The sequence below is a fragment of the Gavia stellata genome, chromosome 15, assembly GCF_030936135.1.
Source record: "Gavia stellata isolate bGavSte3 chromosome 15, bGavSte3.hap2, whole genome shotgun sequence".
Classification (NCBI taxonomy): Eukaryota; Metazoa; Chordata; class Aves; order Gaviiformes; family Gaviidae; genus Gavia; species Gavia stellata.
Genome location: NC_082608.1, coordinates 11,310,718 through 11,331,236, shown reverse-complemented (window position 1 = coordinate 11,331,236; position 20,519 = coordinate 11,310,718).

Below are 20,519 nucleotides of genomic sequence, written 5' to 3'. Positions count from 1 at the left end.
CTTAAGGTATTGAAGGTTTCAGACAGATTTCTGTTACTTTCCTAGAAGTTTGGCATAGAAAGAATGTTAAAGGTGCCATGTTTTATAGTTTGCTTGATTTGTAGAATATGTTATTGGGGTTCAGTGCTAGGCAGATACTTGAGTATATTGTAAGAAACAGCACATTTCTTTCTGAACCATATAACTGAAATAACAGCAACTTCCATGCCGAACAGATGGACACGTCTCCACTGAGAACTCGGGGATTTGAGGGACACTCTGGGTGTAATGCTGTCACTGTTGCTTTGTGAAGTGTGGAGGATTGTGGGAGAGTGGCTGACATCCAAGGAGATAATAGAACTATAGGGACAGAAAAGCCAAAGGATGGGATAGAATTTGACTCTGAGCGATGACTGAAAAGCATTTCTGAGCTACGCGACAATTACAAAGGAGATTGGAACCAAGAATAGACTTCTGTGTTCCTTGTAAATAAACATAACTGCAGCAGAATAACTGTCATCAGATTGTGCTTCTAAGAGAAACAAGCCTGCCTGAACTTCAGCTAATCAAGAAAAAAAAAAAAATCACATTTAGACAAGTATATACTCTCTGTATTTGGGGACTGCCATGCAATATTGGGTTACACAAAGCATTTATTCCTCAGGATAGCATGCTTGCTGAGTTAAGTATACACGTTACCTCCAGCCTTCAAGATGTCACCACTCTTGTCAGACACTTGTGCTACTCTTCCTCCTCCTTTGGTGGCTATTGCATGTGGCATTTAGTCTTTTTGGGTTTATTATGGTAATAGTTTGATTTTTATAGCAGTGGTTGTAGATATTGTTCTTGATACACTTGCAGAAACCTAAATATGGGTATATCAGGGTTTTTTTTTTTTTTGCAGTCTGAAGTAGCTCTTGCTCCTAAGTATTACTGTACTGATGAGTTTGAATAAGCTGTTGAGTGCGACAAACAAATTTGGTCAAATTGACTATCTGTCACCTTATATTAGAAATTTGGAATATCTGGTTTGGCATATCTGGGACAAAGTTGCTAAAAAATGCTGGTAAAAGCCAAACCCTTTATGATTAGACACTTGGTTTTCAGCAGCAACAAAAATTTACCAGAAAAAGTCCCCGAAAGGAACAAATTAAAGGCTGCAGTTGACCTTATGAGTTTGTTTTTGCTTGAGTTATACCTGGATTAACAGCCATTGCAATGATATAAGGTGTTAAACGCAGACAAGCTTAAATATTTTTGATGATGTTGTTTGTCTTTGAGCCCCCTCTGCTTCAACACTTCTATTTTTTGCCATAAAATAAGTTTTTATATCAGCACCCTAGAATGTTTATATTTTCTAATACTGCAAGGTTCTACCTCAAACTTTAATTTTGCTATAATATTTGTTCAGTGAGTAAATTTATACAGCTGTAAGTAGACAATTACTTTACTTTTAAAATACATAAGGTCTTACAGACTTTTAATTAAGGTTTTCTAATTAGCACATCAAAATAATTCCAATTTTTTAAATAAAAAAGCATAGTTTTTAATTATGCAGGTAATTTGTTTTCTGTATGAATAATGCCGGTGAAATCAGTGGGGCTACTGTGAGAGGCAATCCAAATATAGGCTGGTTATACCCGTTTCCTGCTTTGTAGCTTTGCATGCTTTAATGTGGCAGGAGGGGGGAAAGCACGGAACTGATGTAGAGGTAGAGCCCTGTGGGCTGAAGGCATATATTTTTTGCAAGTTTGGGCCTACAATGGCATAATACTTGCTAGACCAATTTTTGCTGAATATAAAGATGTAATGCAACATCGGTTGATCCTTTAGAGCAGTCTGCTTGGAAGACTGTTGGTACACACCATTTGTGGAATGTATTCAGTGGAGAGAAGCAGCCAAATAATGGCTGAAGGGAAGTATTTATTTGTTTATTTTAAAATGAACCCACTGTGAGATATGAATGGTAGTTTGACGTTGCAGTTGAATTAAATCCTATAGAACTGACACAGATTATAGCAGCGTTGTTTAGCTGACAAAAATGTATGGAGTATGGTGGACACTGACTCATGTTGGCAGGAATCAGCTTTAGGGAATTCTGCTTCACCAAACAGATCTTCCCACTGTTAATATTTGACGGTATAACCATTCAAAGGAATCGAAGATGAGAAATATGAAAAGGGAGGGATACTTTAGAATAACTACCTTCAGCTGGAAATGAAATCAGCTATTAATTCTTAGAGAAACATAAAATTCAACACCTCTGAAAGAAGAAAAAATACAAATGTATTTTTTATGGAGACTCTGCTAAAACCTTGGAGGTCTTCCTTCATTCTAACATCCAAAGGTGAATATGAAATTTGTTGCTAGAAAATTACGTATCATTGTGGAACTCATATAGGATGCACTCAACAGTTAAATGGAATTTTTACCTGTAATCTTACAGAAGATATATATAAATTACCTTATAAAAACATGGTAATAGAGGGAAAGAGTACCAAAAAAGTAATAGCAGAATTGTCAGAAGACATGAGGAAGCTTGAATATGCGTTCTGAGATTTGATTGTTGTACACGTTTTTTAAAAAATTCAAACACGCATGGCTGCATGCATTGTGTAATTTCTGATGCTAGAGGAAGTACAGACCAGTGGATTACTTCCTCCTTGAGTATTTGATGCAAACATATAGTACGAGCAGTTTGGAGTTACAGAAGGTTCGTCAGCTTTTGTTTTTCTTCTATAACTCACAGGCAGACTATCTCATATATTCTGGAAAGGTTAGCTTAGTAACAATAATTCATGAGAATGAGTGTGAAGGTTTCTGATAAGATAAAGGTGTGACGTGGTTGGATTAGAACAGATTATGGACAGTTATTTTCTATTCTGCTAGCTACAAGAAATGACTGTACTTTCTGTGTTACACTGACTTTTGATTCCATGTCAGTTTGAAAAAGAGTTTTGCTATCATCTCCTAAATCTGCCATTTAAGCAGTGGCTTCCAGCATTTTGTTTGGTTTTCTAGGAAAAAAAATTGTGTTGTTCTCCTTATGCACTTTTGCAGAGGACATTAGCAAGAGCAACAAAATAAAGTTTCACTGGATCTTGCAGTAGAACTATTTGATTGTCCTTATATTGCTTGTGGGTGTTTCATTAAAGCAATTACAGATGGGTTTCTCTGGTTTCTCACTTGGGGTCTGCTCTGAACGTTGAGCCTTGGAAGTGACATCATTCCCATTTTCTGTCCCTATTTCTGGTGACCTATGCAGAATGGCTCTTCAGTGGCGAGGGGGTTTGGTTTCTTGCTGCTGGAGCTCCTTCTTTTGCCTGTACATCCCAGAGGAACATCACTGATTTGAAGAGGGGAAAAGTACTGTTTGGATAACTGTCTCTCCTCAGGTCTCTTGATATCTACACAATAGCCAGAGTTAGAATTGCCACATTTGATAGCTAGTTACCTCAGGTATTTAATATGAGCATGTGTTCTCTAATAGCTGACTTTTTCTTGCTACGTCATTGGCTTGTTTCTTGCATGGATTTGCTTTGTAAGTATGGATACTGGACATGTTATCCACTGGAGGAGCTACCCTTCAGGCTGGAACATAACTAAGTTCCAGCAGTGCTGATGTTCATATTAAGCACTGTGAATAGTGTGAATGGTCAAATCTTATTTATGGTTGGGATCAGATCGTGTTTGTTGTTGTGGTACAGGAGCTGTTTGGTGCTGTTTCGTTCACACTGACTTGGAAGGAAAGGAAATCTGTACATCCTTGTTGGAACTGGTAGGTAAAAATAGGTTGTTTGATTTTTATTTTTTTGATTTTTTTTTTTAATGCTATTTGAACTTAATCTGTAAGAATGTAAGGTCTTGTTTCTACTGAGTTATGTTAAACTATACTGAAGTTTGTATGTTTTTGATTATGGATATTCAAATTAAGTCAAAGGTGCTCGTAGCCTTTTTATAGCCTTTGACGGCCATATCTTTTAAATAAAGCAACTGTTTTGCCAAAGCTTGAGTAGAAAGTTAAAATGTGTGTTTGAAATAGGTCTCCTTATCTATTGCATTAGTCAGTTCCAGAATGGATAAATGCAGATGAAGTGATTAGGGGTGTAATATTTTAGAGAACTTAGTAGTTTTGCCATGGTTTTCCTGCTGGAATGCCATTTTTCAGACAATCATCACACTTGAACTTGGTTTTTGATACTCATTTGAACAGTGGCTGAGGGATATTATCCAGCCAAGTGCTCAGATGTTGGCATTCTGTAATATTTATGGTTGGGGTAAGGTAAGCTATAATCTAGAAGGGTGACATTAACTTGTTAATAAGGATAATAGTCAGCACCTCCACTAATGATGTGGGAGCATGGTAATTACAAGAATGGAAGTACTTGCTTTAATGCCCAGCTTTCAGGTTCTGGAGAGCTGCATGGATGGCTATTTTCAAGATGCTTAGTTAACAGTACATTGTATTATTGGTGGCTTCTGACTTGTATTTAAATGTGTACCTAATCTTTGGTCCACATATATGTGTGTGTATATATATCTTTTTTTTTTTTAACCAACTTATCCTGTGATGAATAGATGCTTTTTTTTCCCCACTGTTCTTTGTTATGCTATCCTGTTTGTTCTGAGGTATGTTTTCGTAGGAGTTTAAAATGAACTTCTTGACACATGTATTCTTTAGCTAATTCTGAGCATGACATAAAAAGGAATCTTTTTCTGCTACAGTAAATATTTTTGTAATACAGCATGCTTATTTGAGTAGGTTTCTGAGATACTGTGCAAATTGGGACCCAGTTTTATTAGAGTAGCCTAAAGAACTGAATAAATCCTTTAAGCCAATTGTATAAGAATGCAAATTTAAGTCAAGCAATTAAAAATAGATAGAAATTAGAGATTTGGATTTTGCAGAGCAAGCTTTCCATAGCCGCTGTCAGATTACTATGCAATTTATCTGGATTCTGTCAGTGATAGTCAGACTAGATTTTGATAAAGAGCAGCAAATCTGTCCCTCCGTAGCTCCTGTGACTTGCCGCAAATTTCATTCAAGTTGAAGCGTCTGTACAATCCCTTGAATAATTTGGAGTTAATCATTTGTACTTCACAGCCTCTGATAGGCCTTAGACTTGGGGGGTGGGAACAGATTTGGCTTTTTAATCGCCTTGTATATTGTACAGCGTGAGATAAATGACAGACTGTCTGAAATCTACATTCTTGCTTCTGATGCAAAACTGTAATTAATTTTGTGCAATGTTTCAGAATTGATCGTGGTCACTTGAATTTCTAATTTTTCATTCACTTCAAAGACTTGGTTTTTTTTAAAAGAATGTGCTTAGAGTGTGTGAATGCTCTCTGATGCTAGTGTACTAAATGACTATTTTACGCCTCTTTTTCAATAAGGTGAAACAGAGGTCAACGCGCATGGCTCGTGTTTATCTCTGTCCCAGCCTTCTTCAGGATGTATTTTCTGACTTATAGGAAATGCAATCAAACTTATGAAATTACATCTAAATACTTAGACTGCACAGTATCCACTTCTGTGCCTTGTAGAAATCCAAAAGGCTTCTTTCAGAAATCCTTTTCAGTATAAAACAATTAAGCACAATTTAGGCAATAATCACCCTAATTAACTACACTATAATGTTTGTATTCAAGATTATAGAAACATTGTATCTGTTCTCTGCTGCAATAATAACAACTCTTCCTAATTTCTCTGTATTGATAGTACTTGTATGTGCTTCTTTGTTTGCTGTATTTCACTGTAAAAATATTTGTCAGTGAAAGATTGAACAATATGAATGAATTTGATTATGCCATTGTCAAAACCCCCATGCATCACAATTTCTTGTTTTTAATCACTACTGTAAACCTCACAGCCTGAGGGCATAGTTTTAATTTGGGTGCCTTACTAATGAAAAGAAAAAAATAATTGTTTTGCCTGGATTTAATAATAAGCAATAAAATCAGCCAACCAGATTTTACCTCTGCATTCAATCTCCTTTTTATTATAAAACATTTTTGTCCTTTTTTTAGATTACAGGCGTAGATACCGAACATTTTACTAATAAATATTTCAGTTTGCTTATGAAGGCTAATGCTGTCATCTGAATATGGAATTATATTTCTTTCATGCTTCATTATCATTTCATGGTAGTAATGACAGTGAGGCGATGGAATATTTACAGGCTTTTCAGAAGACATTTATCCAATACATTTCCCTGAAGGGCACCTAGGCTTAAAGATACATTATCCTTTTATAAAACACTGCCCAGAATCCCAATTTCTGAATCAACCAATCAGAACTTGTTTCACAGCAGTTACTGCTAAAACCCTCAAGCCAGTCTCATATTAATCCTGTGAATCTGGTGTGTGTGTGTGTGTGTGTGAGTCGAGGACTGGGGAGGGGGAGAAGAGGTAGCATTCACTCCTGAATCATCAGGCTTGGTACTTTACTTAAAGTATGTTATTTCTTCTGTATTGATGCAGTTTTTCAAACCTGTGCTTAGAACATTTTGTTGAAACTGGGTAGACTACAGTAGTAAAGGCTGGTCGTTCAAGTTAGGGTGTATCTTGTATTTAAAATTTGTTAGACTTTTTTATTAACTTACAATAACCATGTCTGTTGTGCGGCTGTTAAATGAGCAGATGCCTTGGATCTCTGTTGCTGCACATAAATATATTGCATGAATCCATCTTATTCTAAAAGCATACAGGCATTCAATCTGTTGCTCAGTAGCTGGGTTCTCTCGCAAAGAGCCTTGTTTGCTTTGTGTAAGGCTGCTGTAAGAAGCAGCACTTATTTGTGTCTATGTAAGATTTATTATTTTTAAATAAGGAAAGAAAGCAAAAGTTTTACACTGCTATAATATATTTCATCCGAAGGACTTCATAAGAGGCAGTACGTTAAAATGATTAGTATGTTGGAATATGTTATGGAACCAGGATTTTGTGCTTCTGCTACTGGCCTGCTGTGCTGGTATGTGTCTACACTGCATTTGGCAGAGCAATACAGAGATTTCTTTTCAGATTCCAAAAGAAACCTAGCTGAGATACCGCAGAACTCTGTAGGAGATAGTATACTCTGTGCCCTTGGTTAAAGCTAACTTGAGGATCTCTGCTGTATGGCGATAAGTAATTTAGACATAACATGTACACCATTTAAATTTAATATCGTGGAAAGATCCCTATACTGGCAGTCCTTGGTACTCAACGTACTGTAAGGTGGCAAAAGGTGAAATTTTTAGTGAAAGCTGTAAAATAAATCTTTCTTAGGAAAAAATAATCTGTAATAACAATGCAGAATTGTCGCATCTGAGAGATGCACATCCTAAACTGCATACAGCTGACAATTATCTCCCTCAAAGGGTTGATTATATAAATTTCTCCATCCAGGAGTTCTAACTTACAGCTTCAGAATACTGAGATATTTCAAAGTTTATGCAATATTTGCCACCAAAACAATTGGCATACACCATCTGTTACCACATGCACATATCCAAGATACTGCATTTTATCCCCAGAAGGGGTGTAGAAAATGTGCATGTCTGCCAAAAAAAAAGTTGAGTGGGTCTGGTGAAGTATTTTGAAGTTATGTTGATGCTCTTTGCCAGCCAATATCAGTGCTTCTGTGTTAGTCCTGTAAGCAGGCACTTTTGCTCCTTTCCTGTCTTTCCTAAAATGTAAGTTTTAAAATTCACATGGGCAAGTCACTTTGGGGCATATTTTTAGTGGGTTTGAGACTCAGTTCTTTCTCTGACAACATGATCTTCATTTTTGCAGACATTAAACAGATTTCAGAGCAAGAATAAAATAAAATAAATACCTGCATATTTTCTGCTCTAACTGCTTGGTTTGTGTCTGAGAACAGATAATTAGAGATAAATGTGCTCAGATGTGCACCTGCATATCAATTTGGCTGCAAAAATAATTTCTGTTGTTCAGTTTCCAGTATCAATGTAACAGCTACTACACAAAGACTTACCAGGTCCTGAGCCCCAGATGTTGTTGAAATAAAAGCACTAGTCTCTACTCTATACACAAAGAGCTGACCTCTTAAGGTGAGACTAGTATACTCTCTTTTCTTTGACTGGATTAACAGATATGCATATAATAACCTGACCACTGATTTACAAATTACTAGTGGTTCTTGAGCTAGCTTGCATTTAGGTCTGGATAATTTAGAAGTTTCCTTTGCTTCTGCAGTCATTGAGCATCTTTTATGTCCATCAGTATGGGACCAGTCATGCCCAACACCATTCTGATAAAATGAGAATTGTCTGTACTTTTCATTGGCACTGAGCACTTCCACGTATTTTCACAACATCAGGAGAAAAGATGCCTGATCTATTTGAGCAGAAATCACTCTTGGCAGCTGTTAACCCTAACAAAACCACAAAGCTGTTCCACAATACGATTTAATTCCCAGTTAACAATCTTGTGTACATCTTCACTAATGCCATTGTTTTCTCTGTAATCTCCACTGAAATGCTTAATGATTTCTAATGACTTCTAGATTGCTAAAGCAAGATTTATCTTGTAGACTGTGTATACTCGTTGATGTTCTGTCTGAAGACTACAGATATAATAAACACAGTGTGAGTCACCATTTTGCACAGGCTGTTTGCGTTGGTTTTGGGAATTTCAGTGCTGTTGATGTTCCAGTAATAGTAAAGTTGCTGTTTTGCATATCTTCCTTTGTCTGGAATACCTATAGCTGTAGTAGTTTGAGATACTTACCTAATGCTGTTGAATAACTGGTTTACAGAATGGTGGCTGTACCTCTGTGTGCTGTATACCAACAGGGGTAGCAGACTGCTGGAGGTACTTTGGAGTACTGTCTGAGGAGAAGGTGCCAACATGATGGTGGAATATGGATTCATAATACAGATCATGTGGCTTGAAACAGTTTTATAGTTTGGTATGAGTGGTAAATGAAGGGAACTGGGTAGATCTTTATGAAACCTAACTTCTATGTAAAACTTCTGCCCTCCTCCCAAATCCAGAACTTAAATTATTGGGCTAAATCTAAAACGGTTAGATTCAGGGTTTGGGGAGGTGCAGAAAAAACTGATTTCTGTGAACAATCATCTTAATAAATAGCCTCATATTTTGTCCTTTTGGTTTCTCTTGCCTCACCCCTCAATCTACAGAAATGTCTGTCCTTGAAGATTAGATGCTTGGAGATTAGATACTCTGGATGCATGCAGATTCTTTGTTGTAGTGGGAAGGATAAGTCTGCATGACAATTGCTCAATATATTAGATACGTATAGAGTTCACTTAGTGTGAATATTTGTGAGAATTAATATTTGGAAGCAGCAGCATGAGCTATTTCTAAGATCTTTCAGAAAAACACTTCCCTCCTTATGATTTACTTTGAAGAATAACACTTTCTTTCCAGAACTTGTTTCAGTAGGTTGGCTTTAAGAGCATCAAAAGAATGAGACCTTTCTAAAGTGAACACTAAACTGAAGATAGATTTGATTACAAAGAGGATTGTGTATAACAGTAATTTGTATCTCTAAATAACCTCTCATGCAGTAGATTTACAGGTGGGATGTGTGAGGTGGGGTGTGCCTCATGCTACAGGATCATGAAGCTTGTAGATAAAATGCAAGATATTACTGGAGCATGTCTCTCACCCCTGTGGGTGCTAGGTATCTCATCCTACAGTGAGGCACTTTAGAAAAACAAAAACAAACAAACAAAACAAAACAAAAAAACCCAAAAAACCACCAAAACCACAACCACACCAAAATCACAACCAAACCAACCAGCCAAAGATCCAGGGCAAATACATTTAAATTTAAGCAATTAGGTTTAAACAATATTAAACAAAAATAGAAAGTTCTGCTTAAACCAAAATTTCGCAACTGCAACTTAGTTCTTCCTGAATAAAAAAATAAGGTTGAGATAATAACAAATAAAATCCAATAATCCAGTCTACTTTCAGGTGTAGGTAAAAAAATGTTGCAAGGCGATTGGCACAAAATTACTCAAACACATTGATTGCTTTCTCAGATCACTAAAAAGCCATGCAAAGAGAAAAAAATGAAATTAGTAACTGTTATGATGTTTGCAGTAGAGAACTATGTTGCAGGCTCTGAAAGATATTGCTCCTTGCCTGAGGGAGTAAACTACACTTGAATACTATGGAATGTTGTTGCTATTTTGGTGTCACTAGTCTGGTATAGCCTGTCTGTGGTTTCGGGACTGTTGTAACTTTCTCCTTCACTCAGGATGAGCCTGTTAGCATGCATGGAGTGCCCAATGTAATCCTGATTTCACAGAATCATTAAGGTTGGAAAAGACCTGTAAGATTATCAAGTCCAACCATCAACCCAACACCACCATGCCCACTAAACCATGTCCCACGAATGCCACGTCCACATGTTCCTTGAACACCTCCAGTGATGGTGACTCCACCACCTCCCTGGGCAGCCTGTTCAATGTCCTTGACCACTCTCTCAGTAAAGAAATTTTTCCTAATATGCAGCCTAAACCTCCCCTGGCACAACTTGAGGCCATTTCCTCTTGTCCTGTCACTAGTTGCTTGGGAGAAGAGACCAACACCCACATCTCTGCAACCCCCTTTCAGGTAGTTGTAGAGAGTGATAAGGTCTCCCCTCAGCCTCCTCTTCTCCAGGCTAAACAACCCCAGTTCCCTCAGCCGCTCCTCATAAGACTTGTGCTCCAGACCCCTCACCAGCTTTGTCGCCCTTCTCTGGACACGCTCCAGCACCTCAATGTCCTTCTTGTAGTGAGGGGCCCAAAACTGAACATAGTATTCGAGGTGCGGCTTCACCAGCGCCGAGTAGGCACGATCACTTTCCTACTCCTGCTAGCCACACTGTTTCTGATACAGGCCAGGATGCCGGTGGCCTTCTTGGCCACACTGCTGGCTCATATTCAGCCAGTTGTCACTCAACACCCCCAGGTCCTTTTCTGTGGGGCAGCTTTCCAGCCACTCGTCCCCAAGCCTGTAGTGTTGCATGGGGTTGTTGTGACCCAAGTGCAGGACCCGGCACTTGGCCTTGTTGAACCACATACAATTGGCCTCGGACCATTGATCCAGCCTGTCCAGATCCCTCTGCAGAGCCTTCCTACCCTTGAGCAGATCAACACTCCCCCCCAACTTGGTGTCATCTGCAGACTTGCCGAGGGAGCATTCGATCCCCTCACCCAGATCATTGATAAATACATTAAACAAGACTGGTTCCAAAACTGAGCCCTGGGGGACTCCGCTTGTGACTGGCCACCAACTGGATTTGACTCCATTCACCATGACTCTCTGGGCTTGGCTGTCCAGCCAGTTTTCTACCCAGTGAAGAGTACACCTGTCTAAGCTATGAGCCCCCAGTTTCTCTGGGAGAATACTGCGGGATATGGTGTCGAAGGCTTTACTAAAGTCCGGGTAGACAACATCGACAGCCTTTCCCTCATCCATTAGGTGGGTCACCTGGTCATAGAAGGAGATCAGGTTGGTCAAGCAGGACCTGCCTTTCTTGAACCCATGCTGGCTGGGCCTGATCCCTTGGTTGTCCTGCACATGCCCTGTGAGCACCCTCAGGATGAACCTCTCCATAATCTTCCCTGGCACCGAGGTCAGGCTGGGAAGCCTGTAGTTCCCCGGATCCTCCTTCCGGCCCTTCCTGTAGATGGGCATTACGTTGACAAGCCTCCAGTTGTCCGGGACCTCCCCTGTTAACCAGGACTGTTGATAAATGATGCAGAGGGGCTTGGCAAGCTCCTCTGCCAGCTCCCTCAGTACCCTTGGGTGGATGCTGTCAGACCCTATAGACTTGTGAGTGTCCAGGTGGCATAGCAGGTCATTAACTGCTTCCTCCTGGATTGTGGGGAGTTTATTTTGCTCTCTATGGTTGTCTTTAAGCTCAGCTGGATACCCTGAGGATACCTGGTCTGGCTATTAAAGACTGAGGCAAAGAAGGCATTAAGTACCTCAGCCTTTTCCTCGTCCTTGGTGACAATGTTCCCTCCTGCATCCAGTAAAGGATGGAGATTCTCCTTGGCTCTCTTTTTGTTATTAATGTATTTGATAAAACATTTTTTGTTATCCCTTACAACTGTGGCCAGTTTGAGCTCTAGCCGGGCTTTTGCCTTTCTAATTTCCTCTCTGCACGACCTAATGAGATCTTTTTACTCTTCTTCAGTTGCCTGCCCCTTCTTCCAAAGGTGATAAACTCTCCTTTTTTTCCTGAGTCCCAGCAAAAGCTCCTTGTTCAGCCAGGCCGGTCGTCTTCCCCACTGGCTCTTCTTATGGCATGTGGGGACTGCCTGCTCCTGTGCCTTTAAGATTTCCTTCTTGAAGAACGTCCAGCCTTCTTGGACCCCTTTGCCCTTCAGGACCATCTCCCAAGGGCCCCTCTCGATCAGCATCCTGGACAGACCAAAGTCTGCCTTCCAGAAGTCCATGGTAGTGGTTTTGCTGGCCCCCCTCCTTACTTCACCAAGAATTGAGAATTCTATCATTTCATGGTCGCTAAGCCCAAGATGGCGTCCGACCATCACTTCTCCCACCAGTCCTTCTGTGTTCGTAAACAGCAGGTCAAGCAGGGCACCTCCCCTGGTAGGCTCGCTTACCAGCTGTGTCAGGGTTATCTTCCACATACTCCAGGAACCTCCTGGACTGTTTCTTCTCAGCTGTGTTATATTTCCAGCAGACCTAAGCTGAAGTCCCCCACAAGAACAAGGGCTTGTGATTGCGAGACTTCTGCCAGTCACTCGTAGAATGCTTTGTCTGCCTCTTCGTCCTGGTGGGGTGGTCTATAACAGACACCCAGCAGGATATCTGCCTTGTTTGCCTTCCCCCTCATCCTTACCCATAAGCACTCGACCTTGTCATCACAATTGTTGAGCTCTATACAATCAAAACACTCCCTAACATACAGAGCCGCCCCACTGCCTCTCCTTCCTTGCCTATCCCTTCTGAAGAGCTTATAGCCATCCACTGCAGCACTCCAGTCATGCGAGTCATCCCACCATGTTTCTGTGATGGCCACTATGTCATAGCTTTTGTGCTGCACAATGGCTTCCAGCTCCTCCTGTTTGCTGCCCATGCTGTGTGCATTGGAGTAGATGCACTTGAACTGGGCTATTGATTTCGCCCCCAACATTGGCATGCCACCCTGCCACCCCTAGGCTCATCTAGGGAGCCTGGTTTCATCCCCTTCCCACTTTGAATCTTGTTTAAAGCCCTCTTGATTTCTTTTCCAGTTGCAGATAACAAGAAAAATGTTATAATTACACTACACAGGTTTCTGAAATTGTGATTATCTAAGTAATATCTTAGTAATTTTGCAACACAGGATTTCTCTGGTTTTTCTTTTCTTAAGAGCCAAAGACTACTTTTCATCTTGTGGTTAACCAGGAAAAGGGGGTAATCTCAAGCAAACACCCAAACGTCCGTCCCCTCCCCCCGCCTTGTCCCTGTCCCTTAGATCTCCTGATAAATCCTAAGCAGCTGCATATGGCTGTTATTACTCGAGAGAATTTGAACTCATAACATTTGAGATTAAAAAAAGAACTCGAAGCTGCTCACCAATCAAGAATAAAACATTTCCACTGTGCAAGACTTGCCTCAACAAAGAATAACTCTGTAAATCATTAACTATATTTTTTTTCTTCCTCCCGTCTCCCTGAGTGTGCATCACTGTGTGTACTGGTTTAAGGCAGACACAACCACTTGTAAAGTCGTCATAGCTGGAATCTGATACAACACTTGCTTTAAAATCCACTTTGATCAGTGAACATTAACCAAAGTGTCGACAAAAGGTCATTTGGCCTCAGGGAAGAAACAGAAAATTTTATGTACAGAACACATTGCAGTGAGTACAGGGTCATTACAACTATGAGAATAGCTGTTGTGGGCTTGTTTGTGGTTTTTTTTTCAGTTTGTTTGTTATTTTTTTTTCTCCTTGGCTACTATATGACTTTGAACTTGGCATGGAAGCACAGGCTGCTGAAGCAAAAACTCCTCCCTCCAGTGATCACATGAGCCCCTGTGAATTCTTGACAGGGCCAGTAAAGAGCTGTGTCCCACAGCAGATATCATATTTTTGACATAGGACTTCAATTGCAAAAATGTTGATGACCAGTGCAAATGTATCGATTTGTTTTTTTTCCCTCAAAAGACCAAAGTGGTGTTTGTAGTTAGAAGAGGAGAAGAAAGCTAGTGAAACAGAGTTGAATCTACTTCTTAGAAGCCTGGGTTATCAAACTCATTAATCTACATGTCAAGAGGCTGGGAATGAATAATTGTGTGTAGAATTTATCTGCCAACATGATAGCTACTTTTCAGCTCTCTCTTCAGAGCTCTTTCATTGTGCTTGGCTTTATTATATGCTTTGTCTTTTCTATTTCTAGTCTATTGGGGAGGTATAGAAATATGTACCTCAGCACTACGGAGGACAGTTGCTTTGAAACATGACGCTGGTTATTTCTTTGCATGCACATTTATTCTTACTTAGGTGTTTAAGCATCAGGGTAGCTTGCAATATTTACTCTTTGTTCAAATGTTAATTCTTAGCATTATGAATATTATTCCACCAAAAAAATCACCTTAGAGGTAACATCTTTGTGCCATTTTTGACAGCTTTGTGGACAATATAGGCTGCTTTATTGAAATAGTGTTCTTGTTAGTAAAGCTTATAAACGCTGAGGATTCAGAGCATTTTGTAACAATGATGTTTCAAGAATCTCAGTGCTATTGAGATACTCTCTGTTATTTGCTACAGGGATTTTCATTGCCATGAAAGACAAAATCCAAACCCAAAGCTGGTGTGGAGAGGGTGGTAGAAAGCAGCTTCTGTGAAGATGTGAAACTAATTTGAGTCAGAATGTATTGTAACTAACTTTCTTTCTGAAAAAGCATTGTCCTGATTCAGATCTTGAACTTGTTTTATGCCAGTGTGGCAGTACAGTAGTTTTACTGATTTATCCAGAATTTCTGCTCTGTTTGGTTTATACCAAATCTGTATGCCTTGTTCTTGCTTACTATGTGTGTTTTCAAGACAAAATGTTCATATGATTCTGATGCCAGATGTATAATATTTGGGAGCTGCTGGTCTTGACAACTTCCTGGGTACGTGTGGTTTCTGGTGGTTTCGGGTTTTTTGTTTGTTTTGGGTTTGGTTTTTCTTTTTTTTGACTAAGACCTATGATAATGTACCACAGTTATGGCCGTTGCTGTAAAACCCGTTAGGCTGGACTAGTCTTTATTTTACTGATACCCAAGAATTCACAGAGAGGAGTAATTTAAATTGGTACTCATCGCAAAAATTATACGTGCTGTTTGGCGCTTCCTTGCTTTGCCTGAACTCTCGGAGGCATCTGTCCTGTTACACATCACAGCCAAAATGCTTCATAGTGTTATTACCCAGGTGTTGCATTTCTATTCCTTTTCCCTGTAACCTATATGACACTGGTAGAAAAATTCAGCATTTGACTCTTATTGCACTGATATTACATGGTTATAATTTGACTAGTGAAAGGTAAATAGTTTATTTTTAAAGGGTTATAACAATGCATTCTCATATTTTTACCAAGACATACTGTAACATTTGATGAAATGAAAATCTATAATGAGAAAGGGAGGGAGCTTTATATTCAGTGTGTATATGGTAACTCAGAACACTGTTTATTGTAACAGAATGAAAGTACTGCAAGTCTAAGTGGTTTCAACGATGTTTCTGTCATCCCAGGAGCATCTGAACCCAGCTTCTGCCTTGTCAGCCACATTTATGATGTGTTCATAATTAAGTGTCCACGAAGCTCGCAGCATGCTGACCACAGAGGGGCCATAAGCAGTAAAGATAAATGAGAGAGAGAGATGTAATATTGCTTCACTTGTGGGTTTAGTCTGATGTTAAAGATTGTCAGTGATAATTATTAATATGTGACCTGGTTGAGTCTTTATGTGAACAATCACAATTTTAATAAAGTGGTAAACTCTGTTCTCTCTGTGTAATCTCACTCTATATTTAACTGTTTTACATTTAATTCTAGAATTTCAGGACAAATTTCAGTTATTGAAAAATAATATTGTAGCCTATTAATGTAAATATGCTGCTACTAACATTGTTATTTAAAGCTTAAATAAGACTAAAGTTTGAATGAGAAATTGAAAAGAATAGCTGTAGTCTAAGCAGTGGTAGGGATCAAATCTAATTTGGTCAATTGTTTGTCACCTCAAACAACTCTTAAGAATCCTTTGTTAATACCAACAAAGATTAGCTGGATGTGCTATATATGGCATTTATAATCCTGTATCCTTACGCACCTAAGGCTCCAATTTACTGCAGTGTGTCCACTGACCTGATTGTTGCCAAAAATATCTTCTTTGTGGAACTGGAATCATGCTCTGTTGTTGCATTTGATGTTTAAGACTTGCCACTTACCTTCTAACTTCTGCTTATATCTCTCAATTTTATTTACAGGCAGTTGACCAGAAGATATATTCCATTTTAGAAAATTAAAATACTGTAAAATAAATGTATTTGCAAAGAAATGCCACCCTGTGACTGATACACTGCTAAAAACTGCCCACTGAATATTTAAAATTTCTTACCTTTTATTTCAAATAATTGCAATCATACAAGGGGTGTTTTTGTTCAGTTATATCAGGAAATGACACTGTGATACAAAATACTATTTTTGAAAGACCAGTGAGTATACCAAGGCAACAAGTTACTATAATTAATGCTGTTTCGGTGTTTCAAATTTGGAGCTCTAGGAATGCCAGATGCTTACAATGGTGCATCTGAATTTTGCTTCTTTTTTTTGCATCATTATAGAGGTGGAAGGAAAAAAGGGTGATCTGTAAAAATCAGGTATTTTAAAATAACCCGCAGTTTTCAGAGCCGGTTACTACTTTTGTTGTTTCAAAACAAATAATTTTACAATTTTGCACATAAAGGATTCTTTAATTTCCTATTCAGAAATAAATGTTATTTTGGAGTACATGTGTGTATCTTTCAAAGGCAATATTTTACAGCTGGAATTCCCATCTACTTTGCTGTATTTTCACATGCACAGCACTGCAGTTACTAGTTATTACTTACCTAGTTACCGACTACCCATAGTGCTTCATAAATTCAGGATCAGATTCTGACATTTTTACAAATATTTGTTCTTCATTTTATAATTGTTTTTTCTGAAAGGTGGAAGGAAATTTTTCATCTGAGAAATGGTAACTGTGAGTAGGTAGAACCAAATTAAATAACAGATATGTTCCATTGTGCTCTTACTGAAGAAGTTAATGGGTTTATTTGTGAAGTAAGATGCTATGTAGCCTTAGTAGAAATAGGAGAAACTGTCATAGAATTTTTACTTTCAATTTGGGAAGAACAGTGGGAACTGAGTGGTGAAACTCCTATTTCTTTTAAATGGCTGAAGGACATTGTTTGAGCACAAAATACTACCAAACCATTTTCTACTGCCTAGTATGGATGCTTATGCAGTAACAACTTTATGCTGTTCTGCTGTGTATTGAAATGTTGCTTAATTATCTGAAAGGTACGGTTTATCACTAAGTCCAACCATTTCCTTAACTCACCAGTGTATGCAATCTATTAATGATACTTATGTGATAAGTACATCACAATGGATAGTAGTTTTGTTACATTAATAAAAGTAATTATATGCACTAGTATGGTAAAATAAGTAAAATTCAAGGAAATGTTTATTAAATGCAATTATTTATTGGAAACAAATGCTGTAGCATTGTCTTTGTTTGGTTGATCAGCCCAAGCATTTTATCAAAGTTTTCCTGTCAGACTTGCATGTCCTTGCAAGCCTAATTGACGCTAATAGACTTGAAAAGAGGAGGAGTAAACTTAGAACATAATGCACATATAAAGATCTAGAGAATTGGTAACTAGTTATAAATGCATCAAAGTGCTTTCAGATGAAAATCTTAAACAAAGGAATAACATTTGGATAATAAAGAAGTCCATTACGCTTAAATAGCTATGAACAGGTAAAAAAAAAAAAGGTGTTCTGTCAAATCAATACTTGTAGTGCAAAATTAATCACACATTTGACAAGACATGATTCTGTGTTATTTCAACCTACTGTATCTGATTCCATCTGAACATCCATTATTAATAAAATAGTCTCTCTCAAGAAATTCATTATCCCGGAATAAATACTTTAATTTTTTTGATAAAATGTAGATTTGAAATATTTCACAATTCATTCAGTACAGATATTTCTCGTGAATATTTTTCTCCATCTCAATTAAATAATTGTATCTTTCTCCCATTAGTTCTGTTCACATCTTACTTACCCTTTTCTTATTTTGCACATGACTCTTAACTGTGAAACTGTGGCCTACATACAGAATGTCACTCAAACTAATAGAGGCTGAGCACTCTTGATTTTAGGAGTTCATAATATCAATCTGTTTTCTGCAGATTTATTTTCTACAAATAAATATGAGGACCATGATAATTGATTACTGCTTTTGGACACTATAAACAGAGAGTTTATGAAAAATGCTGTTAGTGTTGTAAACGGTGATGACTCTGTGTGGTGGGAGGAAACAAAGTGAAAAGATCTAGTCTGGTTCCTGCTGAAGTAAATGAGAAGAAATGTTGAGGAGAGTCAACAGTCGTGACTATTTAGATTAGGATGTTTAAGAATTTTGTGAGCGTCGGATCTGAAGGACTTAATTTGATCTTCCAAAGGAAGGGATAGAAACCTTGTCTAAACTAAATTGCAACCTTACATTTTAATCCCATGTAGGAAAGTATTTTTCATCAGTAACTTTTTTTTTTTATTTATGTATTCCATAACATTTTGAATAATTTTTAAAATAGCAGATTGTGATAATCTGCGTTTCTGCCTTGCAACCAAAGATTTTAAAATACATTGCAAAACTCCAAGCATTTAATGTTACGTCACTATAACTATAGCATTTTTGCTGTTCATTTGTGTGTTAACTTTTAAAATCTGGAAAGAAACTGAATGAAAACAAATATTTAATGCTTACTTCTGAGAGGTAAAATATCTAAAACATAGTCATTCTGTAGCTTTCAAAATTGTAAGTATTGGGATCCATTGTTCAAATATAAAAGTTCGTTGGACCATATCTACATCAGTGGATTGCTACTCCATTTTTTTCACTGTCTGGGTAATAAAGTCTAATGAGATAATGGAAGTACACTTTTTTATAGAAACATATTAAGCTCTCATAGACAAACTTTAGAATGAAAATGTGAGTGTTAAACTGCATTCCTTTGTAGCAGACATTTGACTGTGCAGTTACTCTTACATTATTTTATTTTGTTGACAATTTTATACTAGATATTCAGAATTCATTATAATAGAGCATTGTTCGTAAGACACATTTGCCTATGTGCTAGATAATGAAATATAACAATATACTTTGCAAGGCTGCAATGTAATAAAAGAGTTCAAATTTGCTATGTAAATGTAAAAAAGTAAATAAAATCAGTGCAGATGATACATTTTGTTCCCAGTACACATTATATACAATAAGCAAAGTGTTCATGGTAAAAGTTTTGAGAAGTGTCCAACTGGCCTATGAAGTTTTATTGGCTTTTTAAACTGTTATCTTGAGACATGCCATGGGACTTAAGTTTAGACTCTTGTAAGTACACATGCTATTGACTATCAACATGTAACTATCAAAATTCTTAACTAACTAGGTGTTACTGAAAAAAAAATCTTCCTCCCCTATTGTAGGTATCTGATAGTTCTCTGTATGATTAATCTAGAGGAAAAAAGGTTGAAATTATGGCCTTGTTGAAGTTAATGGTAAAACTCTGACGTTTTCCTGGCTTGGATCAGGATGTATTATAATGCCAACTTGAACTGTAATTTAAATTGGAACAGTTGGTGTCAAAATTAATAAATAAATGTCTTTTAAGAAGAAGACAAACCCCAAACTAGCAGATGTATGTTGTCCGGCATTGGCCACAGTGACTACAGTAAGGAACTGAGTGGAAGTCAATGCTTGGAATGTCTCACAGTCCCTGATCCTGTATGTCACTGAAAAGGTGTAGAGCGTATAGGCAGTTATCTTTCCTAAGTTTGGGGAAGTACATGAGGAGAGGTTTTAGGATTCAAAATACTGCCAGCTGTTGAGTGTTAGCTTGAGTGAAATTATTAAAGTAAAACCAGCTTTAAGCACTTTGATTGTGGTAAGTTTGGAGATACCAGTTTGCCTATGTATCCCTTCTTATCTTTTTTTCCTATTTTCGTACAGATAATGTACCTCTTTTTCTGTATGGCACCGAGTGTCCTGGCACTTAATCAAATTCTAGAGATGGTTTAGTTTTATTTCTATAGACCTGGATATGTAGATGAAAGCCACAAAAGTGGACTATTATTTTTAACTAAATCTCTCTGGATGTAATTCTTGGATCCACTGCAAAGGATACTGTTTCATCAAATTTTGGACCATATTCAGTAAAAACAGAGGAGAGCTGTTCTGTGATGAGGTGAAGGTGTCCACCTTTTTTCATGAATTATGGTCTAGTAAAAAAGTCAGAATCCTTTAGA